We start from the raw sequence: 14,131 nt of genomic DNA on the forward strand, positions 1-14,131 counted from the left end.
CTATCGTTCAGCCCTAATGAAACCCCCCCATTTCATTACCACCAAAGCAGCCGAGACTGATTAACAATACCCTCTGCTACTTAACTGACCAGATCAATGGCTCAGGAGTATCGTTGTCTTGATGCTATACTCCGATTAAAAATTTTGAGATTGTGTGTGTGTGTGTGTATATATATACACACACACACACATACATATATATATATATATATATATATATATATATATATATATATATATATATATATATATATATATATACATATATACATATATACACACACACACACACACACACACACACACACACACACACACACACACACATACATATATACTATATATATATATATATATATATATATATATATATATATATATATATTATAGGATTCTGTCGCCCTATAACAGTAAGACTGCTATAGACTTTAGATTGGTCAGCAAGCAGTTAATGTACTGGAGCATTGAGAGTACACAGAACTTGGATAGTGTGTGTGTGTGTGTCACCACTGTTATAGTACAACACCATTCTTTGCCAGGCTGGGGCCTCTCCACCTTTCAAGCTACATATTAGTGTAGGTAGCCTACAACTAAGAAGACAAAGGATGCATTGTTCATAGAAGAGATCAATACACACGACAGAGGAAAAGCACCGTACTGAAAAAAAAGCTCCATGTAACAACTAGAAGCAGAAGGGAAAATTCTGGTATCACATTACAGATTGCTAAAAACAAGTCACCTGAATCCCTTCCTCCTGTTCTTGGAAAGGAATGAGAGAAAACAACTGACAGAGAGGAACACACAAATCCTGGGAAATATCCATGTAATCCGTTCCGGAGATTCTTTACAGTATGGCTGGATGGTGTATGAGAAGAGGAGTTTTACTGACGAGCCAGCTGGCTGTCAGGCATCTCGGTGGATCCCGACATTAAAGTCAGGATCCTTGCCAAGCCTGGATTGGCTCTGCGACGTCAGCTGGCAGAATGCTTTAGCCTGCCGTCGGATGAATTTGGGTCACAGGTGAGCAGAACTAAGTGCACTCCTGTGACCAACATGAAAAGTATGACCCAAAAAAAAAAAAAAACCTGACCACTTGAGCTCCGGACGGTTTCACTCCATTCACAACCAGGCCATTGTTTTCTATTCAGTACTGGGCTACATGACCATGCCATTGCGTGGTCATGCAACACTCTTGGTGGTATTTAATCACCACTGGGTTTTTTTTTTGGGATACAAACAGACTGAACATTAAAAAAAAAAAAAAAAAACAAAAAAAAAAAACCGATATGTTCTGCTTTCTGATATAAAACATATCCAATTAAAAAAAAAATAAAAAAAAATATTATATTATATATATATATATATATATATATATATATATATATATATATATATATATATATATATATATATATATACACACACACATATACATACACACACATATATATATATATATACACATATACACACACACACATAGCAATAAGTGTATATTAATTGGTGTTTTTTTTTAAACACAGCAAAACAAAGTCCGTTTGGCGCACCACCCGTGTGAAATGACCCTTAGACCCCGTTCACACTGGGGCGATCCGACTTGCCGGGGCGACCTCACAGGTCACGGCGCGCAGCTCGCACCGCGACCTCGGAGCGGCCGGCACAGACTTCATAACATTGAAGTCAATGCAGGTCGCTCCATGTCGCCCCAAAGAAGCTCCGGACCCTTTTTCTAAGTCGGAGCGACTTGTGTCGCTCCTATTAGAACGGGTCCACAGCTTCTCTATGCCAGGTGACCTACGGCGACCTGTCAGGCGACCAGGTCGCCTGACAGGTCGCCCCAGTGTAAACAGGGTCTTAGTCTGTGAATCGTGATTTTTTTTAACAAATATTCGTGCAGCTCTAATATATACTCCCATAAATATGGCAGGGGATATGTTTACGGTCTTGGGGGGGTCTGATTGAGGAAGATGGAAGTCAATCTCCACAATTCACCACCTCTGGGCTGATGAATCTGGGAGTGTGAATTCTGACACAGATGGCCAGTAAAGTGCAGAGATTACAGCTTCATAAACTGGCCATTTCTGTGTCAGTCAATGACAGATTCTCTGTGTGTGGAGATGATCAGCGGAGAACATGTTCTCCCCCGATCCCGTTTCAAAAACCAAAAATGATCCAAGACGAGCTGCGATCATCAGGATGGCTGCTCATCTTGATTTCATAAACGGACACATAAATTTATCACTTTTTTTTTTTCATAATTTACTTTGATTACAAGAGCACAGTATTTATGTATACAAGGGGGGGGGGGGCGCAGCACTTTATTGCATTTATCACAAAATAAACGTTATCCACGTAGATAGGGGGGTATAGGTTTCCCAGCCTCCAAGAAGCAGAACACCACAGTAGTAGCATAAGGCTGGATACACACCATACAATTGTCTTTAGATTTTTTCCTTTAGATTTACCAAAACCATATAATATAAGGGCAAACCTAAACACTTTCAAATTTGTATGCAATCAGGTTGGCCCTTGCACTACATAGTTGAAGGTAAATCTAATGGAAATCTACAAACAAAAGCTGTATAGTGTGTATCCAGCTTAAGAGCAGGATCTTTGTAGATTTTCACATGATGGGATTTGTAGTGTCACCACATTTAGAGTGTCAAGGTTGCCTACCCAACTTACAGAATGGTCTTTCACCAAGAGGAGTCGGTCAATACACCCTGCTGCAGTCTCTTTAAAGAGAAGTTGGTTTTGTTTTTCTTTTTTTGAATCATACTTACCTAGGTGGATGCAGCATCTGTCCCCTGCTGGCTCTAAGGCTGAGAACCGAGCGATCAAACACCGGACTGGAGCGCTTGGCTGTAGAGGGGGCAGGAGCGGCTGAGCCAGGTGCCAGCCCAGGGATCTGGGCGGATCCCGACCATATGGTCACAATCTTTCCCCAGCCTGGACCGGACCTATGAAGTCAGCCGACAGCAGGCTTCAATCCGCTGTAAGCTCAAACCAGGTGACAGAAGTGCATAGCGAACTGCACTCCTGTCATCCACAGGAGAAGTACAGCTAAACTTGCTTTGGCTGTACTTCTTCAATCTAGACACAATGCTAGATGTACTATCTCAAAGCTCTAACATAAGCTCCTTCAATTTGGAATATAACAAGTTGTTATAACAGGAGTGCCTCAGCACTCAACAATGAGGTACTTAAAAAGGGGCCTACACTGAACTGTGGGGTTTCAAAAGAATTGTGTTCATTACTGCACCTCAGAACCTAACCCTCAGCCTGAACCCAACCCTTAACTCCAAACCTCAAAATGATAGCATCGTAGAAAGAACCACTAGTTTGAAGGCATCGGTGGAAACAACGCTAACATGGGAAAATCTCATGCAATGAAACCTATGAAATGATTTAGTGCCGGTTCACACTTCTGCGATGCGGGAACGCTGCGAATATGCAGCATGTTCCTGCATCGCATCCGCACCTCTGGCAGTTCACACTGCCATATGAGATACGCAGGGGGTGTCAATTAAAAGTTAATGACACCCCCAGTTGCGATCGCATATCGCAGTGCGATCTGCAAGTACACAAGTGTGAACCACTGTGCGATCAGATTCTACTGCGGCTCAAAAAAAGCCTCATGTGCGTGTTTGGTGTGGATACAGTGCGAATTCAGCCATACAAAGTGTATGGCTGAACTCGCATCCGCACATCAGATCACATGTAATTAGGAGCAGTGCGCTCCGAATTACATGCAATCGCTGCAAACGCAGAAGTGTGAACCGGCACTCAATGCATGGAATTAAGCTATGAAAATCCTTTGCACCCAAATAAATGATCCATAAGTGGACACCATAAAGAAAATGTTTCAACTCTCACCTCCCCAAAGTTCATGTATATATACTCCCGGGCCTTCTGGTGAAGCTCCTGACACCCAATTTGCTCAGCAAAACTGGCAATTCCAATGGCATTACTGGGGTCCAGTTGTTGGATCAGAAAGTCACAGCATGCTTTTACCACGCTGTCCATCTGATACATGACAGCTCCATTCATGACGTGGATGACGCACTTCTCCCCCACAGAGATGCTGGCTGTGTAAGCAAACTCCAACAACCGCTCCATGACTTTGGGGTGAATTCCTTCAATGGAGACCATCTCCATGCCGCATTCCCGGAGTCCATTGGTAAACATGGCCCTGAAGACGGGGCTGCTGGAAGCAAGCACGATTTTATGAGCCACAAAGTCTTCTTGTAGGTCATTGTACTTGACCCTCAGAGTCACATCACACAGCTGCTTTCCCAACCGCAGCTCGTTCATAATCTGGAAGGCTTGGTTGGTGTGATCCGCCAGTGAGTAGTGGAATTGGCGGTTACCATTGCTGTGGGAGGGCGTGACTTCAGCCTTGCACTCAGTGGCATACATCCCCAGCTCACTTCCAGCCAACCTTTAGATGCACATCATCCAAGACAACCACAGCATAAAAATTCTAAGAATTAAACAAGCACTTTCCTGTTGTGTAAAAAATAAAAAATATCGGTCTAGAAAAATATATTTTGATTGGAAATATTAAGAAATACTAATTTTTTCACAGTTCCTGAAATTCCAAATTGTTTTAAAAAAATGTAATCCAATCTGAGGTTAGTCTTTCCTTCAACAATCCTTGCACTGGGAGTTTTCATTTAGTATTCCATAGTTTATGAGGTTTTTAATCCAAGAATCGATTCCATAGTGCCTACTCTTAAATTGTCCAGAAGAGCTAAATAAAATATAAATTACTCCATTCGGCTACTGAAAAGTCCACCTAAAGCAAATCCAAGAAGACCATGTCTAGTTCATTTTTTGTTTGATATCTGTAGACAGAAAAAAATAAACTGGTTAGTCAGGGTAATTTGCAGCATGGCAGGTTCATCCTGTAAAACATACATTTCTTGCACATATTTAGCATTATATCCCTCAGTGACCATGCAACATCTCCTACTCTGCTGCTCTCCTACTCAGTGGGCTCCCCCCACCGCACCTTCTTTGCAAGGTTACCTTCTCCCACGTGACCAATACACCTCCAACTGCACTACAACAGCATTGGATTTAATTGTATAATTAAGACGGTGAAGGGTCTTCTATAAAGAATAGCTGGATATAGCAGATTGACAAAGCCTGCAGCATTTCACTTTCCTATGTAAAATGTGTGTGTACAAGCAAGCAGTAGCCAACAAAAGAACTATATACTGTATTTTCTGGCGTATAAGACTACTTTTGAACCTCAAAAAAAATCCCCCAAAAATGGGGGGTCGTCTTATATGCCGAGTATAATATCTCCAAGGTAACCTAAGTATAAGTATTACCAGTAGATGTAATCTCTCAAGACGCTGGCTGTGTGGGAATCCTGTACCGGTATACCGTATGTACCGTAGCTCAGGCTACATACAGTGTACCGCGCTGAGCCAATCAGGGAGAGCGATGTATTCTATTATTGAATGCAAAGCCTGCTCCAATTGGCGGAGTAACATCAGCCCGCCTCTCTGACTCTGCCAATCCGAGCAGGCTTTGCATTCAATAATAGAATACATCGCTCACTGTGATTGGCTCAGCACAGTATACTGTATGTAGCCGAAGCTACGGTACATACGGTATACCGGTACAGGATTCCCGCACAGCCAGCGTCTTGAGATTACATCTACTGGTAATACTAAGGGTACCTTGGAGATATTATGAACGATTACATGGATTACAGTACTAGGGTACCTTGGAGATCTATGAGAAATCTGATGATTTTCAATGGTGTTGCCTTGCTTCGGAAAGGGGTTACTCTTATACGGCGAGTATAGCCCAAAACCTATGTTTTAACTTGAAAATTAGGGGGGTCGTCTTATACGCCCAGTCGTTTTATACGGCGGAAAATACGGGAGTTATGGTACAATATATTTTATTAAATTTACAAGAAAAGAGAATAAAGGATAATAAATACACAAAGTATTTAAAATCTTATAAGAATATGAAGATAAGGTTTTTAACGTAATATGAAAACATTAGTAATTATTGTTAATAATAATAATAATGTTATTGTATATATAATATTATTATATAGATGTAAAAATAATCAGTTAATAATAATAATTTTAGGGTAAGAGTCATATGAAGATAATCATCAAATTGAGAAATTGTAGATAAGATGAAACGGGAAAAGGATAAGTCAATATGGGTATGTGTCAGATGTGAGATACTGTATATCGATGTTTGATCATTCCCCTCTCTCAGATAGATAGGGGTTTTAAGTGGTTATAAAGGCAGAAGGTTTTTATGTTAATGCAATCTATGCATTTGGATAAAAATCCTTCTGTGTGAAGCAGGCCCCTAATACTTACATGAGCCCCATCTCTATCCAGCGACGTACACCACTGCCCCAGCCGCCTGGGACTCTCTCTGCTGATTGGCTGAGACACAGCAGCGGCACCATTGGCTCCCACTGCTGTCAAAGTCAGTTAGCCAATCAGGAGAGAGAGGGGGCAGGTCACAGCTCTGTGTCTGAATGGACACACGGAGCTGTGGTTCGGCTTGGGTGCCCCTATAGCAAGCTGCTTGCTGTGGGGGCACTTGACACTCGGGAGGGGCCAGGAGCACCGAAGAGAGACCAGAGAAGAGGAGGATCTGGGCAACTCCACTTCAGAGCAGGCAAGTATAACATGTTTGGTATTTTTAACAGAAAAAAAAAAAAAGAAGGCTTTACAAATCACTTGTGTCCAATGTTTTAGCCATGGACCCCCAGAGGAACTACATAGTTAAAGTGGTTTTAAAGCCTCAAGGTATTTTACCTTCATGCATTCTATCCATGAAGGTAAAAAGCCTTCTGTGTCACAGACTCCCCCCTCACCCCCCCCTTCTTATAATTACCTGAGCCCCATCACTATCCAGCGCTGTGCATGAAAGCTGAGGCTGTCCTGGCTTTGTCCCTCCTCCCTGGGCAGATCGATCAATGAACTCCAATGGTGAGGAAGCGGGGGACAGGGCCAAGTCCAGCTCTCTGGGTGAATGGAGACAGCAGCGGGTCACAGGAATCTGCTTTATATTGGGAGTACCAGCAAGAGAGGAGTCAGGAGCACTGGTAGGAGACCCGAGAAGAGGAGGATTGAGGGCCGCTCTGTGCAATTCACTTGCACAGAGCAGATAAATGGAGACATGTTCATGTTTTTTTTTTTTTCCTCTCCCCTTTACAACCACTTTCAAAAAGGCTAAAGGAGGGGAAAAAAAAAAAAAAAAGTAAAAAGATCACTCAAGCTCAATATATCACATATCATACTGGGAATAAATAATTTCTGCCCTCCTCCCTGTACACTGACCACAGTGTATCATGGCTGCTGACACCGTGGTCAGTTTACGCGTCTCCTTCATGTGCAGCCCTGCACTGTGCTCCTCTCCCCCTCCCTGCCTGTCAGTGCCTGCCCCTTCCCCTCCTTCTGCTCTCTATTATTTTAATATTATCTAATCCCCGCTGTAACAGAACAATAACTGCCTCTGTGCCTGTGTTATAGAAAAAAATATGCGATCTGTACCTAAATCCGAGCGGCCCCCGGCAATCACGTGACCGCTCTGCTCTCTCTCTCCCCCTCTTCCCCGGCTGACGTCAGCTGCAGTGGTTGGGCCCGCCCTCTGGAGCTGTCAGCCAGGAAGAGGAGAGATCTGTAAAATATAAAGTGCAGAGATCTGAAGAGTCAGCTGAGCACAGGGAGCCGCTCAGATTTTGGTACCAATCTGCACATTTTTTTCTGTAACACAGGAGCACCAAGTGTTCCATTACAGAGGGGATTATAGAATTTTATATAGGTGGCTGAACAACCACTTTAAACTCAAACTCTCATTACATGCTATATAACCGTGTGCATACTCCCAAAGCCACTAAAGCTTTCAGTTTGTGTAGAGTGAAATATACCTCGTTGATCCTGCCATCAGCTGCTCCTCCCATCTTTGCTGTCCTCACTGCAGCCTGAGGTTGTGTAGACCAGCAGGTGTCCTCAACTGAGCATGCACAATTTTAGTTTCCTTTTAAGCTCTTAATTTCCTACTTTTTCTGATCTGTGCAGCCCACATGACTATAGAGAGTCACACATGTGGGTGTATACACAGTGGTAAATTACACTTCCTTACCCCAAGTCCTCCTATTGCTAAACACTACGGGGCGGGATATAGTATGCCGATTACTGAAACTCAAAAAAGCTTTGTTTTACAATAAATCGGTATTAAATATATCAAATGTAATTCCCAATACCTGTAAAATAAAAAAATAAAAAGCCTTGGATGCAGATGCCATCTGAACAAAACTAAAAGCTAGTCAACTCTGACTCCACCTAAACTATATTAATGCACAAAAAAAGCACAATTGATGCTCAATAAAGAATTATTGGGAGCTGTAAACAGTTGATATTTATCATCTAAATTTGAATTGCTCTGCTGAAACATTTTTTTATCCTAGTCATGTGTCTGACTGGCACAGCACCAATCTGTTACTGGACTGTGACTGGCATAACACCATGTGACTGGCACAGCACCAATCAGGGCAACCAGACACAGACTCACTCTGTAGAGAGCAGACATTAGCATAGTAATAGAAGCCCCTCCCAAAGATCTTTCTCTGCAGATGCCAAAAAACAAGGGAAAAAAAATATCATGTGACCACACAAATGTGCTGCAGGAATAAGGAGATAGAGATTATATATATATATATATATATATATATATATATATATATATATATATATATATATATATATATATATATATATATATATATATATATTTTTTTTTTTTTTTTTTTTTTTAATTTATTTATTTATTTTTCAAATTTAATTTATTTATTTATTTTTCAAAAAGGATTCATTTACACTTTAAAGGAAATAAAAAAAAAAATTAAAAAAATTGGCCCTTTAATAAGATCGTTGGGTGGAAGGGACGTTTGACCTCGCTCCGGTCCTCCAAGGGCATAGAGTCTAGTAAGGGCCATCTTGCCCTCACTCGACTTCCTGCCCATCAGCACAGGGGGATCAGATAGTTTTTCCCCCTTCCAACAACCCTGGCAAGTGGGGAAAAGGACTGGGAAGCCGCGGGAGGGGGGTGGGCACCTCTCCTGGCACATAAAAGTGATCCCGTGGCCAATCTGCCGCTGGGACCACTTTTATGGTAAAGCGAACCGTTCGCCTGCCGTGTAAAAAAAATACTGGGGTTATGCCAGCTATCTGCTGCCATAACCCTAGTATTTAACATCATAGTAGCAATGTAAATACAAAGTGGGTGGTCCGGAAGTGGTTAAATAATTAAAAGGAGGCACAGTGGAGGGGAGGAGATCTTTTGTGGTTTTAAAGAAAATTACAAAAGCAACGTAATGTTCAATTCTCTTAGGCCCCTTTCACACTAGTACAACTTGTCCCGCGATTTTGGACCGCAAAAATCGCATCACAAGTCGTTTTCCATTATTTGCAATGAGCCCCATTCATATCAGTGCATTTTGAAGTCGCACCGACTTCAAAGTAGTTCCTGCACTACTTTGGCACGATTTTAATGCGTTTTGAGGTATATAGCCCTGAGCCATTGCTCAAAATCGCGGCAAAGTCACGTCAAAATCACGCCGCGATTTGCGGTAAAGTCACGTTGCATACGTGTAAAAGGGGCCTTACCCTATGTTCATCGTTTTGCCTTCCCTTACAGGATTTTTTTTTAGAACCTCTGGAACTTGCTTCTTCCCTACAATTTGTATACATTTGTATGTAAAATTTAGAGAAAAAAAAACTTTTTTTTTAATGAAAATGCATCTCTAAGAAAAGTGCACGGTTTAATCCAATATTGCCAGAAAGAAAGAAAAGGTTTCATGTGACTATCACTTGACGCTTTTGCTTGCTTTCAGGACTGCTTTTCAAACACGTTTGCAGGTTTTCCCTCTGGCGCAATTATGTGTCAGGCACGTCTAGTTTTCACTCTTGCTCAACTGCAGGAATAAAGGACACTATTATTGACTTAGCCACAAAACACATATAGGTCTCTGACAACTAAAGAGAAAGAAAAAAAAAAAAAAAAGAAAAAAAGAAAAAAAAAAAAAGAAGGTTCATTTCAGATGACTAAAATGCGTTTAAGACTAAAACCACACTATATGGTCAAAAGTATTGGGACACCTGCCTTTACACACACATGAACTTTAATGGCATTCCAGTCTTAGTCCATAGGGTTCAAATTTTGAGTTGGCCCACCCTTTGCAGCTATAACAGCTTCAACTCTTCTGCGAAGGCTGTCCACAAGGTTTAGGAGTGTCCATGGGAATGTGTGACTATTCTTCCAGAAGCGCCTGGCTCGCAGGTTCCACTCTAATTCATCCCAAAGGTGTCCTATCAGGTTGAGGTCAGGACTCCCCCAAACTCTCTCATCCATGTCTTTATGGACCTTGCTTTGTGCACTGGTTCAAATCATTTGGTGGAGGGGGGATTATGGTGTTGGGGTTGTTTTTCAGGGGTTGGGCTTCTTCCCTTAGTTCGAGTGAAGTGAACTCTTAAGGCGTCATCATACCCAGACACTTTGGACAATTTGTTTCTCAACTTTGTAGGCACAGTTTGGGGGATGGTCCCTTCCTGTTCTAACATGACTGCTCACAAGGGCACAAAAGCAACATCTGTGCCTGACCTCATAAATGCACTTCTGGAAGAATGATCATACATTCCCATAGACACACTCCTAAACCTTGTGGACGGCCTCCCAGAAGGATTGAAGCTGTTATAGCTGCAAAGGGTGGGCCAACTCAATATTGAACCCTACGGACTAAGACTGGGATGCCATTAAAGCTCATGTGCGTGTAAAGACAGGAGTCCCAATACTTTTGACAATATAGTGTAAATCAAAATTTGACGTCAAAAAGCAATCTTCTTGTTTGTTTACGAAACTTGGCATTTATAAAGAGGTTACTTTATTCTTGTTTTCATCATTGATAGAGATGTGTTAAAGTTTTTATATGCAGGGAATATGTGCAATGGCATTACAGTCAAGCGTTTTTTTTTTTTGTTTAGATTTTAAAGCTGCACTTCTTTTCGTCAAAAAGTAATAAAAATTTGTTTAAAGATACTGGAGATTTTAGTCAACTAAAACAATTCAGATGACTAAAATACAACTAAAAACAGCATTTTAGTCAAAAGACTATGCCTAAAACTAAATTGTGATGTCAAATTTTAATTAACACTGTGAAAAGGGGCAGCAATAAGACTGGGGAAGGGTTAGAAGCACTTTTCAGGTTTTTATTTTTTTTGTTGTTTAGGACATTTCCCCCAACGTTTGGTAGGTCAGAACAGGAAAGTATTTAAACTCCGATGCTAAGGCTATTCTTGCTTCAAATCTGGTTTCAAGTTTTCCACACTATACCTACAAAGACAAAAAGATTTAAAAAAAAAAGTAATGTTTGGCAGCTGCAAAAGTTTAGCTACTGAATGCTAGCATGAAAAGAGAGAGAATATCCGGAAGTGGGCCGTTTCACCAGGGAGGGAGTTTTAATGTAAAACCCCTATTCAGTTAGGTCTACCTTTTACATATTCAAAGTGGACCTTTACTCAAAAATAAAACTGCTGCTTATCCTCTTCCTCTGCCCTAATTTGCAAATTATATTATATTATATATATATATATATATATATATATTTATTTTTTAATAAAAAATAAATAAAAATAAAAAATATATATTAACTTTAAAAGCGGGAACTGGTATCTTTTTCTTGGATAGGTTCCCACTTGCTCTGACATCAGTTTGGCCCTCCACACCACCCCTTTCCAGAGCACCAGTGTAGCAATAACTGGCTGGATGAGGGACAGGTGAGTGGAAGACTGGCATGGGGTACTGGGGGAAGGGAAAGCTGCAATATAAGGCTTCATGTACACATAACCTACTTTCACCCCTGGCAGCAGGAAAACTCAAAATGTGGCAAAATTGCACCATGATTTTACTGAGATTTTGCCACGTTATGCGGCCGGCAGTCAAAACATGGCGCAATTTTGCCACATTTTGAGTTTTCCTGCTACCAGGGGTGAAAGTAGGTTATGTGTACATGGACACATAGGCTTTTATGGATTTGAGTTTAGGAGCTTTGGCAAAAAAAAAAGGCAAAAGCTCCTAAACTCAAATTTAGGAGCCGCTAGTAGTGTAGATGAAGCCTTAGTGTAACGACACTAACTTAGATGACCCTGAACTCAAAAAAGTGAAGATTTGCACGGTTATGGGAAACATGCAATGATAAGGAAACCAGCAACCTTGGCTTACTCTAAGGGCTCTTTCACACGGGCGGTCCGATCAGATCCGCCTGTCAGTTTTTTTAGGCGGATCTGATCGGATCCTCCATGCAGCTCTATGGGGCAGCGGGTGTCAGCGGAGGTCACCTCCGCTGACACCCGCTGCCATCCGCATCCGATCCTGTGCTGAAATCTGGACGGATGGAAACCCTATTTTTCCATCCGTTCAGTAATCGGAGCGGATCGGATCTGATGAGAGCGGACATCCGATCCCCCATAGAGGGCAGTGGGGGCTGAGACACCTCCCTCTCCGCTCTGCAAGCGGAGACAGAGCTGTCATCCGCCCGGCTCAGCGGGGATTGCGGATCTTTCCCCGCTGAGCAACACGGATCCGCCTGCGGAGGCGGACCGTGTGAAAGAAGCCTAAAGGTTTTGAAAATGTATTTGAAGAGTGGAGCAACAAAGTAAAAATGGGTAAACAATAGGCTTTTAAGGTCCAATCCCTGCTATGTAGGACCTTCCAAACATTTTACATATTAACCTATTCATAATTTGCATAAGCAACATTTTATTAAATTACAAGAGACAATAAAGCCAAAGATTCCCTAAGGCAAAAAAAAAACAGCACAAGGGACATTACCTACAATCAGCAAGGTGTCCCTTGTGCTGCTGAATTCTCCTTTCACCAAATCTTCCTCCTCTGCTGGAAAATAGCAGTGTAGTTCCCGATACCACTCCTGTGACTACAGCCCAAAAGCTGCAGTGTGAAATCTAAGGCACTGTTGCCCTTTACCGCTAGTCTGAGGAGATTTAGAGTGACATTTGTAGATTTTTCTACTGTGTTGCTCACAGTTCTCCATGCTGAAGGCTCTGACCTGAAGAAGCAAAGCCCTGCCACTGCCAAGAAGGCCACCTGCACACACAATACAGGGCAAGGCAACACAAGTCAGTAAAGGGGCAAGATCAGCTATAGGGAGACCACAAGCAATACCATTGTGATTAGTCTTTCTATCCGCCTGCCATTTTTTGGGAACAGGTTCCAGAGTTTAGTTCCTCTGAATGTTAAAGTGGTTGTAACCTCAGTCATTAAAAAAAAAAAAAAAAAACATTTGTAGTGTTTACTTGTTACTCCATAGCTCGGAGTGTCATTTCCATCTGGTGCTCCTTTCTTCGGTTATCAGCATGTGTCACTTTTGACAAGGTATGCCAACAGCAGAAAAAGTGATGACGGGAAGGAGAGCACAGCACATAGCTTGTCTATTCACAATACAGCTCTGCATTGTTCCTATGTGAAGGGGGGGGGGGGGGGGGAGTCTCTTTCCTCCAATCAGCTTTTAAATTGTGCAAGAGCTCTAACTGCAGCTCTCCACCCCTCCTCACCCCTCAGCACTTTTGAAAGGATGTAAAAAGAGAAGACTGCAGATAAGACAAGTAAAACTTATGTAGGGTGATTTTTTTCATCTCTGTGTATCATACGAGGGCATTCACTTCATTGGGGATATGTGAGGGTTTACAACCACAGTATTTCATATGTAAAAAGGGAAACCCAACTAAACATCAGTTTTAGATTTAAACTTTCCCCCATGGTGGAAAAACCTACTTCACAAATGTGTCATTCAATTTAATGATAGCGGCCAAAAATATCACTTCTGAACATCCCTGAATCTCTGTTACCTGGTTCTGAGCACCACGCTCAGTCAGGAAGGTTACAAAGAGCGGATCTTATGATTCTGTGACTCACCTGCAGGAGATAATATAAAGTTAAAAAATGTTTATTGACCTTTCTGACTTTAACAGAGTTTCCCCAGATACCATTATCTATTAACTAACTTCCTGTCAGATATTCTCTGACTGCCTTTGTTTTTATAGCCCAAGCAACCTAGACACGGGAT

Source organism: Pelophylax lessonae (assembly GCF_965119305.1).
Source record: "Pelophylax lessonae genome assembly, chromosome: 4".
Taxonomy (NCBI): domain Eukaryota; kingdom Metazoa; phylum Chordata; class Amphibia; order Anura; family Ranidae; genus Pelophylax; species Pelophylax lessonae.